Genomic DNA, 25177 nt, shown 5'->3' with positions numbered 1-25177 from the left:
ATCCCTCAATCCATTATCACTATATCCTCAATCCATTATCATTATATCCCTCACTCCATTATCACTCTATCCTCAATCCATTATCACTATATCCCTCACTCCGTTATCACTATATCCTCAATCCATTATCACTATATCCCTCAATCCATTATCACTATATCCTCAATCCATTATCACTATATCCTCAATCTACTATCACTATATCCTCAATCTACTATCACTATATCCTCAATCCATTATCACTATATCCTCACTCCATTATCACTATATCCCTCACTCCATTATCACTATATCCTCACCCATTATCATTATATCCCTCACTCCATTATCACTCTATCCTCAATCCATTATCATTATATCCCTCACTCCATTATCACTATATCCCTCAATCCATTATCACTATATCCTCAATCCATTATCATTATATCCCTCACTCCATTATCACTCTATCCTCAATCCATTATCACTATATCCCTCACTCCGTTATCACTATATCCTCAATCCATTATCATTATATCCCTCACTCCATTATCACTATATCCGGTTCGAATCCCACCAGGGCAGGTGATGGAATTTAAACTCAATAAAATATCTGGAATTAAAAGTTTGATGATGACCATGAAACCATTATTGATTTTCATAAAAATCCATCTGCTTCTCTAATGTCCTTTAGGGAAGGAGACCTTACCCGGCTTGGCCTACATGTGACTCCAGACCCACAACAACGTGGTTCACTCTTAACTGGTGAAATTAGGGATGGGCAATAAATGCTGGCACAGCCAGCCTCGCCTATGTCCCATGAACAAATAAACAAAAAATCACGACACCAGCAACAAAAGCATCTGCAATAACTGATTGTCGGTCTCTCACCTTCTCCAATTGCTTACAGATATAACCATATGGATGGTGCAGTCGGCCCCGCAGCAGTAACCTTCATGGTTCTGGTGGCAGTCCAGGCAGCCAGGTGCCATAGAAGGTGGCAGCAGTGTCGACGCAGGTTCGAGGCAACACCCCATGCACAGGGGGGCACTGCACACCCTGAAGACCTGGCTGCCCATCAGGGCAAGGGGGAACCCAAAGGGGGCGCCAACAAAGTCCCAAGGTGTACGGGGGTGGTTGGTCGTTCGAGGAGCTGACGGACAGCAGGTGCCACAGGAGGTTCCGTCCTCGTGGACTTGGTACCGTAGAGGAGTGGATGACCCACTCCAAGTGCTACAAAGGTCACCGCAGCCCTGACCTTTCATGCCACCAGTGAATTCCAGGGCTCGACCAGGGGCTTGTGTGGCATATCACAATCTACAGTCCCCATGTGCATCATGGATGCCCTGTGTGCCTGGGCAGCTGACTATACAAACTTCAAACTGGACTAACCCCATCAAGAAACCCAGGCTGCAAGATTCTCTGCCATCGCCGGGATGCCCGAGGCCCAGGTCCAGGGGGTGATCGATGGCATGCATGCTGCCCTACGGGCACCGGGGCGTCAGAAAGTGCCCTTTGTTAACAGGAGGCGGTTCCAGTTCCCGAATGTTCAACTCATGTCTGACCACCACATGAAGATCATGTGAGAATGATTCCCAGGGACCGTGCACGGCAGCTACACCCTGGCACACTCGGAGATCCCCGGCTTCTTCGAGGACCTCCCAAGATGACGGGTTTGCTCTTGGAGGGACAGGCGGTCCTGGATGATGGTGCCAGTGCAGAGGCTGGAGACCGACGCGGGGACCAGTATAACGAGACTCACATTGCCCCCTTGTGCTGACATTGAGCAGTGCAGCGGACTCTTCAAAATGCAGTTCCGATACCTGGACCGCTCTGGTGGTGCACTGCAATACATCCTCCCCACCCACCACTTTGTGGTGGTCTGCTGAATCCTCCACATTGGCACAGCAGAGGGGCAATGTGCTGGAGGGGGGAGGAGGGACATGCAGCCTCATCTGAGGAGGATGAGGAGGGACCGGACCAGGAGGAGGTGGAGGACGAGCCTGGGGAGTATCCAGAGGAGCAGACGGAGGAAGGAGGAAAGACGGAGGCGAGGGTCTCGCATGCCCAAAAGGCCAAGGAGGCCATCCTCTCCTACGTCTCATAGGACGGCGTCCATCATCTCATCCTCTCTCCCACACCACCCCACCAATCCCTCCTTCCACCCCAATCCCCCTTTCCCCCCAGTTCCCCCTTCCTTCACAATCCCTCTTTCTCCCCCAACATCCCCAATCACCCTCTCGCCTATTGACCACCCCCATCCCCCAGCCACCCATTTCTCCCTCCTTCCCCCATTCCCCGACCCTCCCTCACACCTATCCCCCCACCCCCCTCCCTCCCAACTACCCTGTTCCACCCTCCCAGGATCTGTGCAGCATCTCTCCAGGGTCATGGGCCTGTGTTGGCACTGTCAGCAGGGTCAATATACAAACCAGCTGACATCAAAACCCACTACATACAAGAATATAAATGGCAGAGTAGTAGGCCATTCGGCCCCTCATTCCGACTCTGCCATTCAATAAGAATACAGCCCCGCCTTTACCTCAACGCCGCTATCCTACAATAATCTCAAATCCCCCATTCTCTGAGGATCCAAAGATCTCTCAAAATCTCTGCCTTGAGTAATCAACTGACTGCTCTCTATGGTGGAGAATTCCAAAGATTTAGAAGATCCTGAATGAAGAGGTTACTTCTCATTTTGGCCCTAAATGACAGATCCCTCATATCGAGACTATGCCCTCGAGTTCCACTTGCCTCTGGACTCTTGAAGCAACCCTGCCGGCCGAGCTTTCTGCTGCCGAGGTGTTAGTCTCCGGAACGTCCTCTCTAAACCTCTCCACCCTCCTCCACGAGTCGCACGAGTATGTACCGCGTACCTGGTGGGTGGTGTTCTCACGTGTAATAGTGGTATCCATGTCGATGATCTGGCACGTCTTGCAGAGATTGCCATGACAGGGTTGTGTGGTGTCATGGTCACTGTTCTGAAGACTGGGTAGTTTGCTGCAAACAATGGTTCGTTTGAGGTTGCGCGGTTGTTTGAAGGCAAGTAGTGGGGGTGTGGGGATGACCTTGGCAAGATGTTCATCGTCATCAATGACGTGTTGAAGGCTGTGAAGAAGATGACGTAGTTTCTCCGCTCCGGGGAAGTATTGGACGACGAAGGGTATTCTGTCGGTTGTGTCCCATGTTTGTCTTCTGAGGAGGTTGGTCCGGTTTTTCGCTGTGGCGCGTTGGAACTGTCGATCGATGAGTCGAGTGCCATATCCCGTTCGTACGAGGGCATCTTTCAACATCTGTAGATGTCTGTTACGCTCCTCCTCGTCTGAGCAGATCCTGTGTATAGGGAGCGCTTGTCCATAGGGGATGGCTTCTTTAATGTGTTTAGGGTGGAAGCTGGAGAAGTGGAGCATCGTGAGGTTATCCGTGGGTTTGCGGTAAAGCGAAGTGCTGAGGTGACCGTCCTTGATGGAGACGAGTGTGTCCAAGAATGCAACTGATTTTGGAGAGTAGTCCACGGTGAGTCTGATGGTTGGATGGAACTTATTAATGTCATCGTGCAGTCGTTTCAGTGATTCTTCGCCGTGGGTCCAAAGGAAAAAAATGTCATCGATGTATCTGGTGTATAACATCGGTTGAAGGTCCTGTGCGGTGAGTAGGTCCTGTTAAAACTTGTGCATGAAGATGTTGGCGTATTGGGGTGCGAATTTGGTCCCCATGGCTGTTCCGTGCGTCTGGATGAAGAACTTGTTGTCGAAGGTGAAGACGTTGTGATCCAGAATGAAGTGGAATCCAGCTTCCACCCTAAACACATTAAAGAAGCCATCCCCTATGGACAAGCGCTCCGTATACACAGGATCTGCTCAGACGAGGAGGAGCGTAACAGACAGCTACAGACGTTGAAAGATGCCCTCGTACGAACGGGATATGGCACTCGACTCATCGATCGACAGTTCCAACGCGCCACAGCGAAAAACCGGACCAACCTCCTCAGAAGACAAACATGGGACACAACCGACGAATACCCTTCGTCGTCCAGTACTTCCCCGGAGCGGAGAAACTACGTCATCTTCTTCACAGCCTTCAACACGTCATTGATGACGATGAACATCTTGCCAAGGTCATCCCCACACCCCCACGACTTGCCTTCAAACAACCGCGCAACCTCAAACGAACCATTGTTTGCAGCAAACTACCCAGTCTTCAGAACAGTGACCACGACACCACACAACCCTGTCATGGCAATCTCTGCAAGACGTGCCAGATCATCGACATGGATACCACTATTACACGTGAGAACACCACCCACCAGGTACGCGGTACATACTCGTGCGACTCGGCCAACGTTGTCTACCTCATACGCTGCAGGAAAGGATGTCCCGAAGCGTGGTACATTGGCGAGACCATGCAGACGCTGCGACAACGAATGAACGGACATCGCGCAACAATCACCAGGCAGGAATGTTCCCTTCCAGTCGGGGAAAACTTCAGCAGCCAAGGGCATTCAGCCTCTGATCTCCGGGTAAGCGTTCTCCAAGGCGGCCTTCAGGACCCGCAACAACGCAGAATCGCCGAGCAGAAACTTATAGCCAAGTTCCGCACACATGAGTGCGGCCTCAACCGGGACCTGGGATTCATGTCGCATTACATTCATCCCCCACCACCTGGCCTGCGAAATCCTACCAACTGTCCTGGCTTGATACAATTCACACCTCTTTAACCTGGGGTTACCCCATCTCTGGATCTGTAAGGATTTAATCACCTGCTAATGCTCGCATTCCAAGCATTGTTTGGCATCTTTGAATTTGTCTATATATGTGTTTCTGGAACAGACCTCTTCATTCACCTGAGGAAGGAGCAGCGCTCCGAAATCTAGTGACATCGAAACAAACCTGTTGGACTTTAACCTGGTGTTGTAAGACTTCTTACTGTGCTGTGTTAAAGTGACAGCAGCTGCCCCACACATTTTTCGATCAGGCCTTTATTCCATTAACCACATGCTCGGAAACAGAGCCAACACAGCAACAGAAGCAGATATTTATTGTGCCAACAAGTTTAGCAAACTTTAGTGACAGTTGACTTTGTTTAGTTTTTTTTATATGTTGTATGAAGATAGTAGTGAACAGTTACACAAATAAATTTCAGGGTAAAATTTTGAAACGTGTTATAATTAGTACATGTCCCAGATAGTCTGAAATATGGGGCGCGATTCTCCGACCCCCCACCGGGTTGGAGAATCTCCGGGGGCTGGAGTGAATCCCGCCCCCGCCGGTTGCCGAATTCTCCGGCACCGGATATTCGGCGGGGGCGGGAATTGCGCTGCGCCGGTTGGCGGGCCCCCCCCCCCCCCGGCGATTCTACGGCCCGAATGGGCCAAAGTCCCGCTGCTAGAATGCCTGTCCCACCGGCGTGGATTAAACCACCTCTCTTACCGGCGGGACAAGGCGGCGCGGGCGGGCTCCGGGGTCCTGGGGGAGGCGCGGGGCGATCTGGCCATGGGGGGCCCCCACGGTGGCCTGGCCCGCGATTGGGGCCCACCGATCCGCGGGCGGGCCTGTGCTGTGGGGGCACTCTTTTCCTTCCGCCTTCGCCACGGTCTCCACCATGGCGGAGGCGGAAGAGACTCCCTCCACTTCGCATGCGCGGGGATGCCGTGAGCAGCCGCTGACGCTCCCGCGCATGCGCCGCCCGGCAATGTCATTTCCGCGCCAGCTGGCGGGGCACCAAAGGCCTTTCCCGCCAGCTGGCGGGGCGGAAATCAGTCCAGTGCGGGCCTAGCCCCTCAAGGTGAGGGCTCAGCCGCTCAAGGGGCGGAGGATTCCGCACCTTTGGGGCAGCGCGATGCCGGTCTGATTCGCGCCGTTTTTGGTGCTGGTCGGCGGACATCGGTTGCCGAATTCTCCGGCACCGGATATTCGGCGGTGGCGGGATTCACGCCAGCCCCGGCGATTCTCCGACCCGGTGGGGGGTCCCTGGGACGCGATTCTCCCCTACCCGGTGGGGCGGGGGATCCTGGCGGGATGGAGTGGCGGGAACCACTCTTGTGTCGGGCCGCCCCAACGGTGTTGATTTCTCCGCACCTTTAGAGGCCTTCAGGGGCTAGGCCCGTGCCGGAGTGGTTTCCGCTGCCCCGGCTGGCGTGGAAGGCCTTTGGCGCCATGCCAGCCGGGGCGGAAAGGACTCTGCCGACCGCCGCGAGTCCGCACATGCGCGGGAGTGCCAGCGGCGGCTGATGTCATCCCTGCGCATGCGCAGGGGGGGTGTCTCTCCCGTGTCAGCCATGGTAAATGCTGTGGCCGACTCGGAGGGAAAAGAGTGCCGCCACGGCACAGGCCCGCCCGCCGATCGGTGAGCCCCGATCGCGGGCCAGGCCACCATGGGGGCACCCCCCCGGGGCCAGACCATCCCGCGCCCCCCCCCTTGGACCCCGGAGCTCGTCCGCGCCGCCAGGTCCCACCGGTAAGAGAGGTGGTTTGATCCTCGCCGGCGGGACAGACATTCCAGCAGCGGGGCTTCGGCCCATCGCGGGCTGGAGAATCGCCGGGGGGGGGGGCTGCTGAATATCCGGTGCCGGAGAATTCGGCTACCGGCGGGGGCGGGATTCACGCCAGCCCCCAGCGATTCTCCGACCCGGCGGGGGGTCGGAGAATCCCGCCCCTTGTTTTTTTCTCATTGAGAATCTTTTGATAACATATCCTGATATGTCCCAATTGGAGTCAGTGTCAGATTTTGTTTGATAAACATACCCGTGAAGTTCTTTGGACTATTTACTATGTTAAAGGCACTACGTAAATGCAATATGTTGTTCTGCCTTCTTTCCCCCCCACGCCGCTATGTAATGTTTATAGTCATCTACCCTGTACTTCATCCTACCTCTGCCACAGTCTCGGTGATAAGTTCAGGGAGGCAGAAGTCCGTCACCAGAATTTATTGTATTTACAAACCCACCCGCTGAACAACCATGACCATTCAGTCTGCTGTCTACACTGGGAGTGCAGAGGATCTGACACTCCCTGTTATATACACAGAAAGGGGGTCCCTGATTGGGCCACTAATCAGGGAACTCGTATTCTAATCTGGCCCATCTCAAAGGCCTTGCCTAAGTCATTACACTCCTCCCCCCCCCAAAGTCCGAGGAGCCTCCATGGCCCTCGTGACTCATGGGTCTCCTGCTTCGTTTTTGCGCTGTGTCCAGCTCCTCCACTTCAGCCTCCAACATAGGAAGGGTATAACGGCCAGGCGCCCATCTTTTCCGATGTGAGCGCCTGAGGGGCGGTTCGCCCCTTTCCTCCGGCTGCAGGGGAGATTCTTTGGTTAATGGGGTGTACCGCAAGGGAGCAGTGCCTTACCCAATCGGGGTGGATGAAGCTCTCAGTGCTCCCGGAGTCCCGAAAGCAGGATATCTCTTGCCCGTCGACCTTCACCTTTGTCGACCAGGTCGCGAGGTTGTGCGATCGGGACTGATCGATCGTGACGGAGGCGAGACGCGGCTGGTCGTCAGCGGTTGCAGGCAATGAGTGGCCCGATGAGGTGCCCGGTGGGCAGGTGTCCTGAGGCGGGGAAGATGGCGGCGCCCACGGGCCGCACGTGTCCTGACGCAGGCAAGATGGCGGCACCCTCGGGCCGCACGTGGCCTGGGGCAGGCAAGATGGCGGCGCCCCCAGGCCGCACGTGTTGTGAGGCGAGGAAGATGGCGGCGCCCACTGGCTGCACGGGGGGGGTGCAGGGACAATACCGGCGATTAAGCGGGCCTGGCACACTGCAGCGGAATGACCTTTCTTGCCGCAGGCCTTGCAGAGCGCGCTCCGCGCCGGGCATCGCTGCCGGGGGTGCTTTGTCTGTCCGCAGAAGTAGCACTTGGGTCCCCCGGGGTTGGTTGGCTGCCGTGCGGCGCAGGCGTGCGGTTGGCTGGGGGCGGTCGCTGATTGGGTCCACGATGGGGTGGCCGCTGGCAGGGTCCACGATGCCCAGGAGGGGTGGGGCGTGCAGTCGGGGGCATACGCCTATACGTTACGTGAGCCGACTGTGAGCGAGAGCGCTAGTTTCTTGGTCACCACGAGGTCAAGCGTAGCCCCTTCTAAGAGGCGCTGCCGGATGTAGGCCGATCCTATGCTCGTAATGAACGCGTGTCTCATTCGCAGGTTAGAATGTTCAGCAGCCGAAACGGCCTGGCAATCACAGTCTCTCACCAGGGCGAGCAGGGCACTCCAGAAATCTTCCACATACTCACCGGGAAGTTGGTGCCGCGTGGACAGGAGGTTCCTGGCGTAGATCTTGTTGGTCTGCTGGGCGTAGTTCTCCTTCAGTAGCGCCATGGCCCCTGCGTAGGTAGGTACGTCCTGGATGAGGGGAAAGACATCGGAGCTCAGCCGCGTGTACAGAATCTGGAGCTTCTGTGCTTCTAGGATTGAGTCTGGCGCAGACATGATGTATGCTTCAAAGCAAGCTAGCCAATGTGCAAAGTCCTTTTTGGCGTTGTCTGCTTGAGGATGCAGCTGCAGGCGATCCGGCTTGATGCAGAGATTCATCCTTGTAAAATCTCTGCGTAATAAATTGATGCACTATCAATTACGACGAGATGAGAGTAGAGAGTAATCGAGGCTTTATTACAAAGAGATGTGTGGCCTCCTACAGCTGCTGCCGAAATGGCTGCAGTTCGGAGAGCCCACACATTTATACTCCACCTACTGGGCGGAGCCAGCAGGCAGGGATCTACCCCTGTACCTGTAGTACAGGGGCCTTACCGTAATACCCCTGTATGCAGTGCAGTATATACAATATAATACAACAGTGGTGACTACCACAATCTGTTAGTGCGTGTTCTCAGACTTTTGTATCTCCTGCCTGATAGAAGAAGTTGGAAGAGAGAATAACCCAGATGGGAGGGGTATTTGATCATGGTGCCCGCTTTCCCAAGGCAGCGGGAGTTTTCATAGACCTTTTTCATAGAATGTACAGTGCAGAAGGAGGCCATTCGGCCCATCAAGTCTGCACCGGCTCTTGGAAAGAACACCCTACCCAAGTCCACACCTCCACACTATCCCCAAAACCCAGTAACCTCACCCAACACTAAGGGCAATTTTGGAAACTAAGGGCAATTTAGCATGGCCAATCCACCTAACCTGCACATCTTTGGACTGTGGGAGGAAACCGGAGCACCCGGATGAAATCCACGCAGACACGGGAAGAACGTGCAGACTCCGCACAGACAGTGACCCAAGCCGGAAATCGAACCTGGGACCCTGGAGCTGTGAAGCAATTGTGCTAACCACTATGCTACTGTGCTGCCCCTTGTTGTAGACAGAGTTAATGGATGGGAGGTGGCTTTGCATGATGGACTGGGCTGTATTCACGACTCTCGGTCTTGGGTCGAGCAGTTGCCATACCAGGCTGTGATGCAGCCAGATAGGATACTTTCTATGGTGCATCTGTAAAAGTTGGTAAGAGTCAGTGTGGACATGCCGAATTTCCTTAGTTTCCTGAGGACGTATAGGGGCTGTTGTGCTTTCTTGGTGGTAGCATCGACGTGGGTGGACCAGGACAGTTTGCTGGTGATGTGCACCCCTAGGAATTTGAAACTGTCAAGCATCTCCACCTCGGCCCCGTTGACGCTGACAGGGGTGTGTACAGTACTTTGCTTCCTGACGTCAATGATTAGCTCCTTAGTTTTGCTGACATTAAGAGAGGGATTGTTGTCGTCAAACCACGCCACTAGGTTCTCTATCTCCCTCCTGTATTCTGCCTCATCATTGTTCAAGATCTGACCCACTACGATCGTGTCATCAGCAAACTTGTAGATGGAATTGGAGCTGAATTTTGCCACGCAGTCTTGTGTGTATCGGGAGTATAGTCGGGGGCTAAGAACGATATTGAGGACTATCATGGAGGAGGTGTTGTTTATCCTCACTGATTGTGGTCTATGGGTCAGGAAGTCGGGATCCAGTTGCAGAGGGAGGGGCCAGGCCCTAGGTTTTGGAGTTTTGATGTGAGCTTGGCTGGGATTATGCTGTTGAAGGCGGACCTGTAGTCAATGAATAGGAGCTGACGTAGGAGACCTTGTTGTCGAGATGCTCCAGGGATGAGTGTAGGGCCGGGGAGATGGCATCTGCTGTGGACCAGTTCTGGCGGTATGCGAATTGCAGTGGATCAAGGCATTCTGGGAGTATAGAGTTAATGGGTGGGATTCTCCAATAATGGGGCTATGTCCCCAGGCCCGCGAGAAAACGGGCGCGAATCACTCCGGACATATTCGAGAAAGTCTGCAGTGATTCTCCAGTTTGAAGGGAGCTAGCAGGGCCCCGGAGTAGTCCACGCAGCTCCGGCTGCCGATACGGGGCCCTGCACTTCCGGCCGGGGGTCCGCGCATGCACGCAGCGGCCGCCTGCGGCACCGGCCCCGCGCGACATGGCGGACCCGCACGGCGTGCCGGCGCCGAAGAATCGGCGGCGCGGTGGCTCTGAGAATCTCGGCCAATGTGTCTCATGACCATTCTCTCAAAGCACCTCATAACGATCGATGTCAAGGCCACCGGACGACAGCCGTTGAGGCACGTTGCCTTGTTTGTCTTGGGCACCGACCGGTATGATGGTGGTCTTTTTGAAACAGGTGGGAACCTCGGAACGGACACGGGAGAGGCTGAAGATGTCGCGAACACACGGTTACATACCGTTAGGATTAAGCACACAGTATGAGAGGCTTTACACAGTTACCAGTACATTGTCTGAAAGGCCTGACACAGTGGCCTTTCCCCATGCTTGAGCGTGTCCCTCAGCACCCAATCCCTGACCTTGGACTGTGCCCCACTGGAACACTTGGACAAAGACAATCTTGTGCACTGGAAGAACAACAAGCTTTGGGGAAGACCAAAGAGCATCTTTGGCACATTCCACAGGAGGTGTGCGGCTGTCTCCTCCCCCTCGCAGCCACTTTGAGGGCAGCGTACGATGGCACAGAGACTTTGGACATGCACGAAGGATCTGACGGGGAATGCCCTCCTGACCACCAGCTAAGCTAGGTCTTGGTGCTTGTTTGAAAGCTCTGGTGATGAGGCATTTAAAAAAAAAAGGCATTTTCAAATATATACATAACAAAGAAACACAAAATCCAACCGTGGCAAATGGAAACAACTACACCCTCCCTATACACCCTCCAACAAATACTCCGCCCCAGCACTGTCCCCGCTGCCACCCCAGCACCCGCACCCCCTTTCTGGTTTTCCACCCAAAACCCCCAGCCCAAACAGAAAAATAAAAAAGAAACCCCCCTTCTCTCCTCTGATGACTCAATACTCCTTAAAGAAATCGATCAGCAGCTTCCACCTCAAGGTGACCCTCATTTTCCAAATGCAAAAACTCTGCCAGGTCTCCTCCTGCTCCTATCTTCTATGTATCTATGTATGTATGGGCGGGAGCCACCAAATGTGCAATCATTCACTTCCTGGTCGCCACCGGGGGTCCCGGTGATGAGATTTTCTGTCAAATAGCTTTGACGGTCTGCTCAGACATCCACACTGAACCATACTCATACAACCACGTTATCACACACATAACCACACACACACAGAAACACACTCATACATAATCACACACACACACATACAGAACCACACATACACACACAGAACCACATACACACACACACACACAGAACCACACACACATACAGAACCACACACACACAGAACCACACAAACAGAACCACACACACACAGAACCACACACACACAAACAGAACCACACACACACACACACAGAACCACACACACACACACAGAACCACACACACAGAACCACACACACACACACAGAACCACACACACACACAGAACCACACAAACAGAACCACACACACACAGAACCACACACACTCACACAGAACCACACACACACACACAGAACCACACACACACACAGAACCACACAAACAGAAACACACACACACAGAATCACACACACAGAGCCACACAAACAGAACCACACACACACACAGAACTACACACACACACAGAACCACACACACACACAGAACCACACACACACAGAACCACACACACAGAACCACACACAAACAGAACCACACACACACACAGAACCACACACACACACAGAACCACACACACAGAACCACACACACACACAGAACCACACAAACAGAACCACACACAAACAGAACCACACACACACACAGAACCACACACACACACAGAACCACACAAACAGAACCCCACACACACACACAGAACTACACACACACACACAGAACCACACACATACACACAGAACCACACACACACACAGAACCACACAAACAGAACCACACACACACAGAACCACACACACACACACAGAACCACACACACACAGAACCACACAAACAGAACCACACACACACACAGAACCACATACACACACACAGAACCACACACACAGAACCACACACACACACACAGAACCACACACACACACATAACCACACAAACAGAACCACACACAAACAGAACCACACACACACACACAGAACCACACACACACACAGAACCACACAAACAGAACCACACAAACAGAACCACACACACACACACAGAACCACACACACTCACACAGAACCACACACACACACACAGAACCACACACACACACAGAACCACACAAACAGAACCATACACAAACAGAACCACACACACATACAGAACCACACACACACACACAGAACCACACACACACACACAGAACCACACACACAGAACCACACACACACACACAGAACCACACACACACACAGAACCACACAAACAGAACCACACACAAACAGAACCACACACACACACACAGAACCACACACACACACAGAACCACACAAACAGAACCACACACACTCACACAGAACCACACACACACACACAGAACCACACACACAAACAGAACCACACAAACAGAACCACACACACAAACAGAACTACATACACACACAGAACCACACACACAAACAGAACCACACACACACACAGAACCACACACACACACAGAACCACACAAACAGAACCACACACACACACAGAACCACACACACACAGAACCACACAAACAGAACCATACACACACAGAACTACACACACACACAGAACTACACACACACACAGAACCACACACACACACACAGAACCACACACACACACAGAACCACACAAACAGAATCACACACACAAACACATACAGAACCACACATACACACACAGAACCCTCCCCCATACACACACAGAACCACACATACACACACAGAACCCCCCCACACACACACAGAGAACTACACACACAAACAGAACCACACACACACACACAGAACTACACACACAAACAGAACCACACATACACACACAGAACTACACACACACACAGAACCACACACACACACAGAACGACACACACACACAGAACTACACACACACACAGAACCACACATACACACACAGAACCCCCCCCACACACACACACAGAACCACATACACACACAGAACCCCCCCCCCCACACACACAGAACCACACATACACACACAGAACCCCCCACACACATACACACACAGAACTACACACACACAAACAGAAGCACACACACACAGAACCACACACACACAAACAGAACCCCCCCCCACACACACACACACAGAACCACACATACACACACAGAACTACACACACACAAACAGAACCACACACACACAGAACCACACACACACACAGAACCACACACACACAGAGGCATGGTAGCATTGTGGATAGCACAATTGCTTCACAGGTCCAGGGTCCCAGGATCGATTCCCGGCTTGGGTCACTGTCTGTGCGGAGTCTGCATGTTCTCCCTGTGTGTGCGTGGATTTCCTCCGGGTGCTCCGGTTTCCTCCCACAATCCAAAGATGTGCAGGTTAGGTGGATTGGCCATGATAAATTGCCCTTAATGTCCAAAATTGCCCTTAGTGTTGGGTGGGGTTGTTGGGTTGTGGGGATAGGGTGGAGGTGTTGACCTTGGTTAGGGTGCTCTTTCCAAGAGCCTGTGCAGACTCGATGGGCCGAATGGCCTCCTTCTGCACTGTAAATTCTATGTAAATTCTAAGAACCACACACACACACACACAGAACTATACAAACACAGAACCACACACACACATACAGAACCACACATACACAGAACCACACACACACACATGCAGAAGCTCACACACAGGCACACATACAGAACCACACATACACAGAACCACACACACACATACAGAACCACACATACACAGAACCACACACACACATGCAGAAGCACACATACATAGATAATAATAATAATCTTTATTATTGTCACAAATAGGCTTGCATTAACACTGCAATGTGGGCGGCACGGTAGCACAGTGGTTAGCACTGTTGCTTCACAGCGCCATGGTCCCAGGTGCGATTCCCAGCTTGGGTCACTGTCTGCGTCCCTGTGTCTGCGTGGGTTTCCTCCGGGTGATCCGGTTTCCTCCCACAAGTCCCGAAAGACGTGCTGTTCGGTGAATTGGACATTCTGGGGCGTCATTCTCCGACCCCCCGCCGGGTTGGAGAATCGCCGGGGGCTGCCGTGAATCCCGCCCCCGCCGGTTGCCGAAGTCTCCGGTACCGGATATTCGGTGGGGGCGGGAATCGGGCCGTGCCGGTTGGCGGGCCCCCCCGCTGGATTCTCCGGCCCAGATGGGCCGAAGTCCCGCCGATAAATTGCCTGTCCCGCCGGCGTGGATTAAACCACCTTTTGAACAGTGGGACAAGGCGGCGTGGGCGGGCTCCGGGATCCTGGGGGGGGCGTGGGGCGATCTGGCCCCGGGGGGTGCCCCCACGGTGGCCTGGCCCACAATCGGGGCCCACCGATCCGCGGGCGGGCCTGTGCCGTGGGGGCACTCTTTCCCTTCCGCCTCCGCCACGGTCTCCACCATGGCAGAGGCGGAAGAGACTCCCTCAACTGCGCATGCGCGGGAAACTGTCAGCGGCTGCTGACGCTCCCGCGCATGCGCCGCCCCGATATGTCATTTCCGCGCCAGCTGGCGGGGCAACAAAGGCCGTTTCCGCCAGCTGGCGGGGCGGAAATCCCTCCGGCGTCGGCCTAGCCCCTCAATATTGGGGCTCGGCCCCCAAAGATGCGGAGCATTCTGTACCTTTGGGGCGGCGCGATGCCCGTCTGATTGGCACCGTTTTGGGCGCCAGTCGGCGGACATCGCGCCGTTTGGGGAGAATTTCGCCCCTGAATTCTCCCTTAGAGTAGGGGGTTAATAAAGGTGGGACCTCTCAGGGAGGGAGAATGCTTTTGCACTATGTTTATAGTTTCATGTACATTGTTTATTGTGTTGTTGTTATAATACCAAAAAATACCTCAATAAAATGTTTATTTTAAAAAAAGGAAATGGGCAATTCTGAGCACCGACTTACAAAATAAACTGTGTGGCAACTTTGGGTAATATGGCCATTAAAATGGAAGGCTGTTTAAGCAAGTATGATTCTGTCTGTGTACACGTGTTCATGTGGTTGTGTGTTGTTTTATATGTATGTGTGTGTGTGATTCTGTATGTGTGTGTGTGGTTCTGTGTGTGTGTGGTTCTGTATGTGTGTGTGTGGTTCTGTGTATGTGTGGACAGACACATATACAGAACCACACATGCACAGACACAGATACAGAACCACACACGCACATACAGAAACATACACACATAAAACAAACATACAGAATCACACACACACTTGGATTTCCTCCGGATGGTCCGGTTTCCTCCCACAAGTCCCGAAAGACGTGCTTGTTAGATGAATTGGACATTCTGAATTCGCCCTCTGTGTACCCGAACAGGCGCCGGAATGTGGCGACTAGGGGCTTTTCACAGTAACTTCATTGTAATAATAATAATAATCTTTATTGTCACAAGTAGGCTTACATTAACACTGCAATGAAGTTACTGTGAAAATCCCCAGTCAACCCAAACTTCTCCTCCAGCGCCCTCATACTCGGAAAGCTCCCCTCTATAAACAAATCCCCCATCCTCTCAATCCCTGCTCTCTGCCATATCTGGAACCCCTCATCCATACTTCCCGAGGCAAACCGGTGATTATTACAGATTGGGGACCAGACCGATGCTCCCTCTGCTCCCACATGTCTCCTCCGTTGCCCCCAGACTCTCAGGGCCGCCACCACCACGGGGCTGGTGGAGTACCGTGCCGGCAGGAACGGCAGAGGTGCAGTTACCAACGCCCCCAGACTGGCGCCCTTGCATGAAGCTGCCTCCATACGCTCCCATGGGGACCCCTTCACCACCACACACTTCCTGATCATGGCTATATTCGCCACCCAGTAATAGTTACTAAAATTTGGCAGCGCCAGCCCGCCCTCTCCCCGACTCCCCTCCAGCATTACCTTCCTTACCCGCGGGTTCTTGCCCGCCCAGACGAAGCCAGTGATCACTCTGTTGACCTATTTAAAAAGAGGACAGCGGAATAAAGATGGGGAGACACTGAAGCACGAACAGGAATCTCGGGAGGACCGTCATCTTCACCGTCTGCACCCTCCCAGCCAGTGACAACAGAAGCGTGTCCCAGCTCCGAAAATTGTCCTTCATTTGGTCTACTAGACGGGCCAGATTTATGCAGCCGGTCCCATTCCCGCACCACCTGGATGCCTAGGTACCTAAAGCTTCCCCCTACTAACCTAAACGGCAGCTCTCCCAGTCGCCTCTCCTGTCCACTCGCCTGGACCACAAACATCTCTCTTTTCTCCATATTTAGCTTATACCCCGAAAAACCAGCCAAATTCCCCTAGAATCCTCATGATTTCTTCCATCCCCTCTATTGGGTCCGATACATCCAGAAACAGGTCGTCTGCATAGAGGGAGACTCTGTGCTTCCCCCCCGTCCCCCGTCCCCCCGTCCCCCCACCCCCGGACCAGCCCCTTCCAGCCCCTTGAGGCTCTCAGAGCAATTGCCAACGGCTCTACAGCTAGCGCAAACAACAGTGGGGAGAGGGGGCATCCCTGTCTCATCCCCCGGTGCAGTCTAAAATAGTCCGATGTTGTCCTATTCGTCCGCACGCTTGCCACAGGAGCCTGATACAGCAACCTGACCCAGTCAATGAAGCCCCGCCCAAATCCGGACCGTCCCAGTACCTCCCACAGATAATCCCATTCTACCCGATCAAAACGCTTCTCTGCATCCATTACAATCACTACCTCCACCTCCGTACCTTCCGGGGGCATCGTGATCACGTTTAACAACCTTCTTACATTGGCCACCAACTGCCTACCCTTAACAAACCCCGTCTGGTCCTCCCCAATAACGTCCGGAAAACAATCCTCAATCCTGGAGGACAATGTTTTGGCCAGCAATTTAGCATCCACATTCAACAGGGATATCGGCCTGTAGGACCCACACAGCTCCGGGTTCTTGTCCCGTTTCAGAATCAGCGAAATCGTGGCCAGTGACATTGTCGGGGGCAGCACACCTCTTTCCCTTGCCTCATTGAACATCCTCATCAACACCGGCCCCAATATCCCAAAGAACTTTTTATAAAACTCCACTGGTTACCCGTCCGGGTCCGGGGCCTTACCCGCTTGCATGGCCTTCAGACCCTCCACTATCTCTTCCAACCCAATCGGGGCCCCCAACCCTTCTACCAGCTCCCTGTCCACCTTTGGGAAATTCAGCCCCGTCAAGAAGTGCCTCATCCCCTCCGGCCCCGTAGGGGGTTCCGACCTGTACAGCTTACTGTAGAAATCCCTAAACGCCTTATTCACCCCTGCTGAATCTCCAACCAGGTTCCCATCTCCGCCCTTTACTCTCCTTATCTCCCTGGCTGCCTCCCTCTTTCTAAGCTGCTGTGCAAGCATTCTGCTGGCCTTCTCTCCATGCTCATGGATCCCCCCCCTCACCTTTGTCAGCTGCTCCACCGCCCTCCCTGTGGTTAACAAGCCGAACTCTGCCTGTAGCCCCCGCCGTTCCCTTAAAAGCCCTGCCTCTGGGGTCTCCGCATACCTCCTATCGATCTGTAGTATCTCCTTTACCAGTCGGTCCGTCTCTGCCCCGTCCACCTTCTCCCTCTGGGCCCGTATCGAGATCAGCTCCCCTCTGACCACGGCCTTCAGTGCTTCCCAGACCACCGCTGCTGAAATTTCCCCCGTGTCGTTGCAGGTAGTTCTGAATCAGAGTTGCCCCTTTCTTAACAACTCATGGATTTATTGTGGCAAATGACCCCTGAGGAAGAGGTTCAAAGGGCACCCAGTGAACCTGATCCGTTCCTTCCCCCCTCCCCCAACACATTCCCTGGACCCATTTAACAGATTTCTGTGTTGATGACCTTTACAATGTTGGTGTTAAGTACTGTGTGCCTAAGTGAACCCTGCAGGGTGCCCAATGGCTGTATAAACAGGTCAGGCTAGTAACTTGTGAATAAAAGGATTACTTTGATTGAGAGGCCTGACATTGGGTCAGCTGGGAGCAATAGGCCTGTGACTAGACGAGTATCCTAGGCCAGCGCACAGCCCAGTAGCATGTGGCCACCATTGAGCTTCCCATAACCCTTAACCCATTCAATACCAAGTTGAGGAGTAGATCTGGACACAAGGAAAAGCAATTACTACTTCCTCATTTATCACATCCTGTCATTAGCTTGCTCTTTACAACTTTGAGGGAGTTTCTTGTATCCTGGGCCTCAGGCCTCATCCCTTCACCTAGACTCTCAAACAAAGAAAAGGCACATTGTTCAACGCAGTGATAGTGTACCCGACAGAGATTATCCCTTCTTTCGGTACATTTCAAGATGTTTCCAACATAAGTACGTTTAAAACTCGTCCCTATATCAGTACATTTGTAGATGGTCCACACATCAGTATCGTCAGCGATGGTTCCTACTCAGCAAATATAGAGTTCCTCATTTCCTGAAAATAGTTTAGAGGTGGCCGGTGTTTCACCAAATTCTCCCAGCAAGGGTACAGCACGGGGTTAGATACAGAGTAAAGCTCCCTCTACACTGTCCCCATCAAACACTCCCAGGACAGGTACAGCATGGGGTTAGATACAGAGTAAAGCTCCCTCTACACTGTCCCCATCAAACACTCCCAGGACAGGTACAGCACGTGGTTAGATACAGAGTAAAGCTCCGTCTACACTGTCCTTATCAAACACTCCCAGGTCAGGTACAGCACGGGGTTAGATACAGAGTAAAGCTCCCTCTACACTGTCCCCATCAAACATTCCCAGGGCAGGTACAGCATGGGGTTAGATACAGAGTAAAGCTCCCTCTACACTGTCCCCATCAAACACTCCCAGGACAGGTACAGCACGGGGTTAGATACAGAGTAAAGCTCCCTCTACACTGTCCCCATCAAACATTCCCAGGGCAGGTACAGCACGGGGTTAGATACAGAGTAAAGCTCCCTCTACACTGTCCCCATCAAACACTCCCAGGACAGGTACAGCACGTGGTTAGATACAGAGTAAATCTCCGTCTACACTGTCCTCATCAAACACTCCCAGGACAGATACAGCACGAAGTTAGATACAGAGTAAAGCTCCCTCTACACTGTCCCCATCAAAAACTCCCAGGACAGGTACAGCACGGGGTTAGATACAGAGTAAAGCTCCCTCTACACTGTCCGCATCAAACACTCCCAGGACAGGTACAGCATGGGGTTAGTTACAGAGTAAAGCTCCCTCTACACTGTCCCCATCAAACATTCCTAGGACAGGTACAGCATGGGGTTAGATACAGAGTAAAGCTCCCTCTACACCGTCCCCATCAAACACTCCCAGGACAGGTACAGCACGTGGTTAGATACAGAGTAAAGCTCCGTCTACACTGTCCTCATCAAACACTCCCAGGTCAGGTACAGCACGGGGTTAGATACAGAGTAAAGCTCCCTCTACACTGTCCCCATCAAACACTCCCAGGACAGGTACAGCATGGGGTTAGATACAGAGTAAAGCTCCCTCTACACTGTCCTCATCAAACACTCCCAGGTCAGGTACAGCACGGGGTTAGATACAGAGTAAAGCTCCCTCTACACTGTCCCCATCAAACACTCCCAGGTCAGGTACAGCACGGGGTTAGATACAGAGTAAAGCTCCCTCTACACTGTCCCCATCAAACACTCCCAGGACAGGTACAGCACGGGGTTAGATACAGAGTAAAGCTCCCTCTACACTGTCCCATCAAACAATTCCAGGACAGGTGCAGCACGAGGTTAGATACAGAGTAAAGCTCCCTCTACACTGTCCCCATCAAACACTCCCAGGACAGGTACAGCACGGGGTTAGATACAGAGTAAAGCTCCCTCTACACTGTCCCCATCAAACACTTCCAAGACAGGTGCAGCACGAGGTTAGATACAGAGTAAAGCTCCCTCTACACTGTCCCCATCAAACACTCCCAGGACACAGTGAGAAGTCTTACAACACCAGGTTAAGGTCCAACAGGTTTGTTTCAAACACTAGCTTTCGGAGCACTCCTCCTTCCTGACTTTAACCTGGTGTTGTAAGACTTCTTACTGTGTTCACCCCAGTCCAACGCCGGCATCTCCACATTGAAGTGTTGGGTACTCTGCTACACAGATGAACCAACACGGTTGCGAATGGTACAACACAGTTTTATTTCAAACATCTATTTACACTGGTAAACTGTTTACTGAGGTTCGATCATGACCTTTGATTCTGTGGACCTATTCCGAATTCTATCTTGTAGTGGCACTCAGCACATGGTGGATGTCTGAGTGGCTTGTAATGAGCTCTGCGCCCTGAGCCGTCTCCTGCTCGAGTGCCCAGGAAGTGTCGTGTTCCCTGTTTTGTACTGTGTATGCTCTTGCCTGTGATTGGCTGTCGTGTTGTGTGTGTTGATTGGTCCGTTGATCTGTCCATCAGTATGTATGTACGTATGTGCTATGATGTTTACCTGAATATCATGACACATATCATGACTCCCAGGACAGGTACAGCACGGGGTTAGATGCAGAGTGAAGCTCCCTCTACACAGTCCCAGCAAAATCTTCCAAAACAGCTACAGCACAGGGTTAGATACAGAGTAAAGCTCCCTCTACACTGTCCCCATCAAACACTCCCAGGACAGGTACAGCACGGGGTTAGATACAGAGCAAAGTTCCCCCCACACTGTCCCCATCAAACACTCCCAGGACAGGTACAGCACGGGGTTAGATACAAAGTAAAGCTCCCTCTATACTGTCCCCATCAAACACTCCCAGGACAGGTACAGCACGGGGTTAGATACAAAGTAAAGCTCCCTCTACACTGTCCCCATCAAACACTCCCAGGACAGGTACAGCACGGGGTTAGAGTGTGGTAGTATGCATTAGGGGTCATGTGGGACTGTGAAGCCGTGATGTCATTGGCTGACAGATCCCGGGTCCTGGTTGGCTGTTGATCCCTAGCTCCGCCCTGAAGGCGGAGTATAAGAACCAGGAGTTCTCCCCTGCAGGCCAGTCTGTTGCTGAACTGCGGGGAACAAGTCACGCTTAATAAAGCCTCATCGACTTCATCTCTATTCGTCTCTCGTGAGTCTTTGTGCGCTACAATTTATTAAGCGTGCTTAAAGGACTATGGAGCTCAGGATCATCCCGGAATGCCTGAGGATCAGCCCCCACGCAGTGAACTCAGCAGCAGTTTTTAAACACTGGCAGGACTTGTTTCGAAGCATACCTCCGAATAGCCCCCGGCCGGGTCACAGAAGACCAGAAACTACAGGTCCTGCACTCGAGGGTAAGCTCGGAAATTCTCCCTCTCATCGAAGACGCAGAGGATTTCCAGACGGCGTTCGCAGCACTAAAGAGCATCTATGTTCGCCCAGTGAACCAGATCTCCGCACGCTACCAACTCGCAACGAGACGGCAAAGTCCCGGAGAATCGCTAGACGAATTCTACGCCGCGCTGCTAATTTTGGGACGGGCCTGCAGCTGCCCGCCGGTAAACGCGACTGAACACACGGACATGTTAATTCGCGATGCTTTTGTGGCAGGTATGAACTCTTCCCAAATCCGCCAAAGACTTTTAGAAAAAGAGTCGCTAGGACTCTCAGAGGCACGGGCCCTTGCAGCCTCCCTAGATGTGGCCGCGCGAAACGCCCGCGCGTACGGCCCCGACCGCGCGGCAGCCCCTTGGGCTCCGTAGACCCCCGTCGCGACAAACCCACCCCCCCCCCACCCCACAGGCTTGCGCGGTTCAGACGCCAAGTCGTCCCGGGGGGGCCCGCTGCTATTTCTGCGGCCAGGCGAAACACCCCCGGCAGCGCTGCGGGAAAAAGGGCCATTTCGCGGCTGTGTGCCGGTCCCGGGAGGTCGGCGCTGTCCCAGGAGACGAAGGAGTCCTGCGCGTTTCTAACGCTCCCCAACCCCCCCAGCGCCCCATGTACGACCCACAGGCGCAGCCATTTTGGGTCCCGGCCACCGCTGTCCCCGGAGAACAAGGAGTCCTGCGCGTTTCAAACGCTCCCCAACCCCCCCAGCGCCCCATGTGCGACCCGCAGGCGCCGCCATTTTGGGTCCCGGCCACCACGAGGGGAAGAGGGGCGCCGTCATCTTGGGACCCCCCAGCCATGTGCGATGCATGGGGGCGGCCATTTTGTTCACCCCCGCCGCCATCTTGGACGGCAACAATGGACCCCAGCATCGACGGCTCAACGGGGTTCGAGGAAGACGCTGAAGCACTACGACCACATCTGGCCTCAATGACGCTGGACCAAGCACGGCCCCGGACGCTCCAGACGACGACAACAACGGTGCTGATCAACGGGCACGAGACATCATGCCTGGTCGACTCCGGGAGCACAGAAAGCTTCATCCACCCCGACACGGTAAGACGCTGTTTTTTGACCATCCGTCCCAGTACGCAAAAGATTTCCCTAGCTGCAGGATCCCACTCCGTACAGGTCAAAGGCTTCTACATAGTGACCCTAACGGTGCAAGGGAGGGAGTTTAAAAACTACAGGCTCTACGTCCTTCCCCAACTCTGCGCGCCCACATTACTGGGATTAGACTTCCAGTGCAACCTGCAGAGCCTAACCTTCCAATTCGGCGGCCGAATACCCCCACTCACTATCTGCGGCCTCGCAACCCTCAAGGTTGAGCCCCCATCCTTGTTTGCAAACCTCATCCCGGATTGCAAACCCGTCGCCACTAGGAGCTGACGGTACAGCGCCCAGGACCGGACATTCATTCGGTCCGAAGTCCAGCGGCTACTGAAGGAAGGCATAATCCAGGCCAGCAATAGTCCATGGAGAGCACAGGTGGTAGTAGTAAAGACAGGGGAGAAGCAAAGGATGGTCATAGACTATAGCCAGACCATCAACAGGTACACACAACTAGATGCGTACCCTCTCCCCCGCATATCCGACATGGTCAATCGGATTGCCCAATATAAGGTCTTCTCCACCGTGGACCTCAAGTCCGCCTACCATCAGCTCCCCATCCGCCCAAGTGACCGCAAGTGCACAGCCTTCGAGGCAGACGGGCGATTATACCACTTCCTAAGGGTCCCATTTGGCGTCACAAACGGGGTCTCGGTCTTCCAACGAGAGATGGACCGAATGGTTGATCAACACGGGTTGCAGGCCATGTTCCCGTATCTCGACAACGTAACCATCTGCGGCCACGATCAGCAGGACCACGACGCCAACCTCCAAAAATTCCTCCAGACCGCTAAAGCCTTGAACCTCACATACAACGAGGACAAGTGCGTTTTTAGCACAAACCGCCTAGCCATCTTGGGATATGTAGTGCGCAATGGGATAATAGGCCCCGATCCCGAACGTATGCGCCCCCTCATGGAATTTCCCCTCCCTCACTGCTCAAAAGCCCTAAAACGCTGCCTGGGGTTCTTTTCATATTACGCCCAGTGGGTCCCCCAGTACGCAGACAAGGTGTAGAGGGTGCCATCTCTGCTACTCCACTACTGGGCCGATATCTGGGGTTTGAGTATCTGTGTGTGTCTCTCTCCAGCTGGCACTGAAACTTCAGAGGCCAGGGGATGCCGCACTGGGACACCTCCACGGAAGAGAGCACTGAATCAAGCCTGCCGTTTATCCCTAACCGGAAGCCTGAGGCTTATATCACACAGATATCCAGACCCCTACCAATGCCCAGGTGATTCTCTCTCTTGCCGGTGGTGCAACACCCACCCGGTTCCTACTTCGCTGGAATAGCTTTCCTAAGAGAGAGAATAGGACACTGCTGTTTATTACCTAACCAGCAGCCTGTCCTGAGTGAATCGCTCAAGATGACCCTAGATTCTCGAACCCGGAATTAAGGTGAGGAATATCTTAACAATGACTTGGTCAGAGATCGCTGGTGAGAGATTGAAGAATTTAAACGACTCCAATTATCAGCAAATCAAGGTTTATTGCAAAACCCAGGTCAAAATCATCAAACAGAAGAAATTATAATAAAATCTTAAACTCTAACACAAACTAAGTCTATTCAGAAAGTACTATAACGGACACAACGAAAATCTTATTGTTACACAGTTTTAGCAATGACACAGAACACAAATCAAGCCCCCTTCCCCAAAGCCTCAACCACTATCAAGGTCGAGGGAGTTTCGCAAGCTGCTGCAGGGTACTTACAGTCACAGGCTGCAGGAGGTCAAGTCAAAGGTGGAGAGGTCGAGCCAAGAGACCCTCAATCGAAACACAGCCCCTTTTATATTCGTTTTACCTGGCCCTTTCCTGTGTTCGGCCAGCCCCTTTTGCATTGAATTGGTAAGGTTTAAAGTTCCCGCTGGTCCCGCCCCCTTTGAGCCGGTCAGAGCTGTCGACTTCCGGGTTTTCCTCCTCCTTTGCGTTGTATCAGTCCAAGTTTAAAGTTCCCGCTGGTCCCGCCCCCTTTGAGCCGGTCAGAGCTGTTCGCTTCCGGGTTTTCCTCGCAGGTCCGCTCCTTCCAGCCAGGCAGACCTGCCGCGATTTGAATTTGGCGCCGACTCCGCCCCCTCCTCCCAGTGAGTTCCTGCCGGTGGCTTCTGTCAAGATTGGAGTACCTCCCCCAGGTCCGCCTCCAACTTGGTTTTTTCTACCGTTTATCTTCAAGGGGCTTTTCCAGCGCAATATACTGAGCCCAGACAGTCTGCTTTTTAGGATAACAAGGTTAAGCTCTCTTGTGAAGATTTTCAAAAGTCTTCCAGCTGCTCCGGAGATGGCTGCTATTCTCACCTTGCTA

The sequence above is a fragment of the Scyliorhinus torazame genome, chromosome 3, assembly GCF_047496885.1.
Source record: "Scyliorhinus torazame isolate Kashiwa2021f chromosome 3, sScyTor2.1, whole genome shotgun sequence".
In the NCBI taxonomy this organism is placed as follows: domain Eukaryota; kingdom Metazoa; phylum Chordata; class Chondrichthyes; order Carcharhiniformes; family Scyliorhinidae; genus Scyliorhinus; species Scyliorhinus torazame.
The sequence above is the reverse complement of the archived record's forward strand: the minus strand, read 5'-3'. Positions refer to the sequence as shown.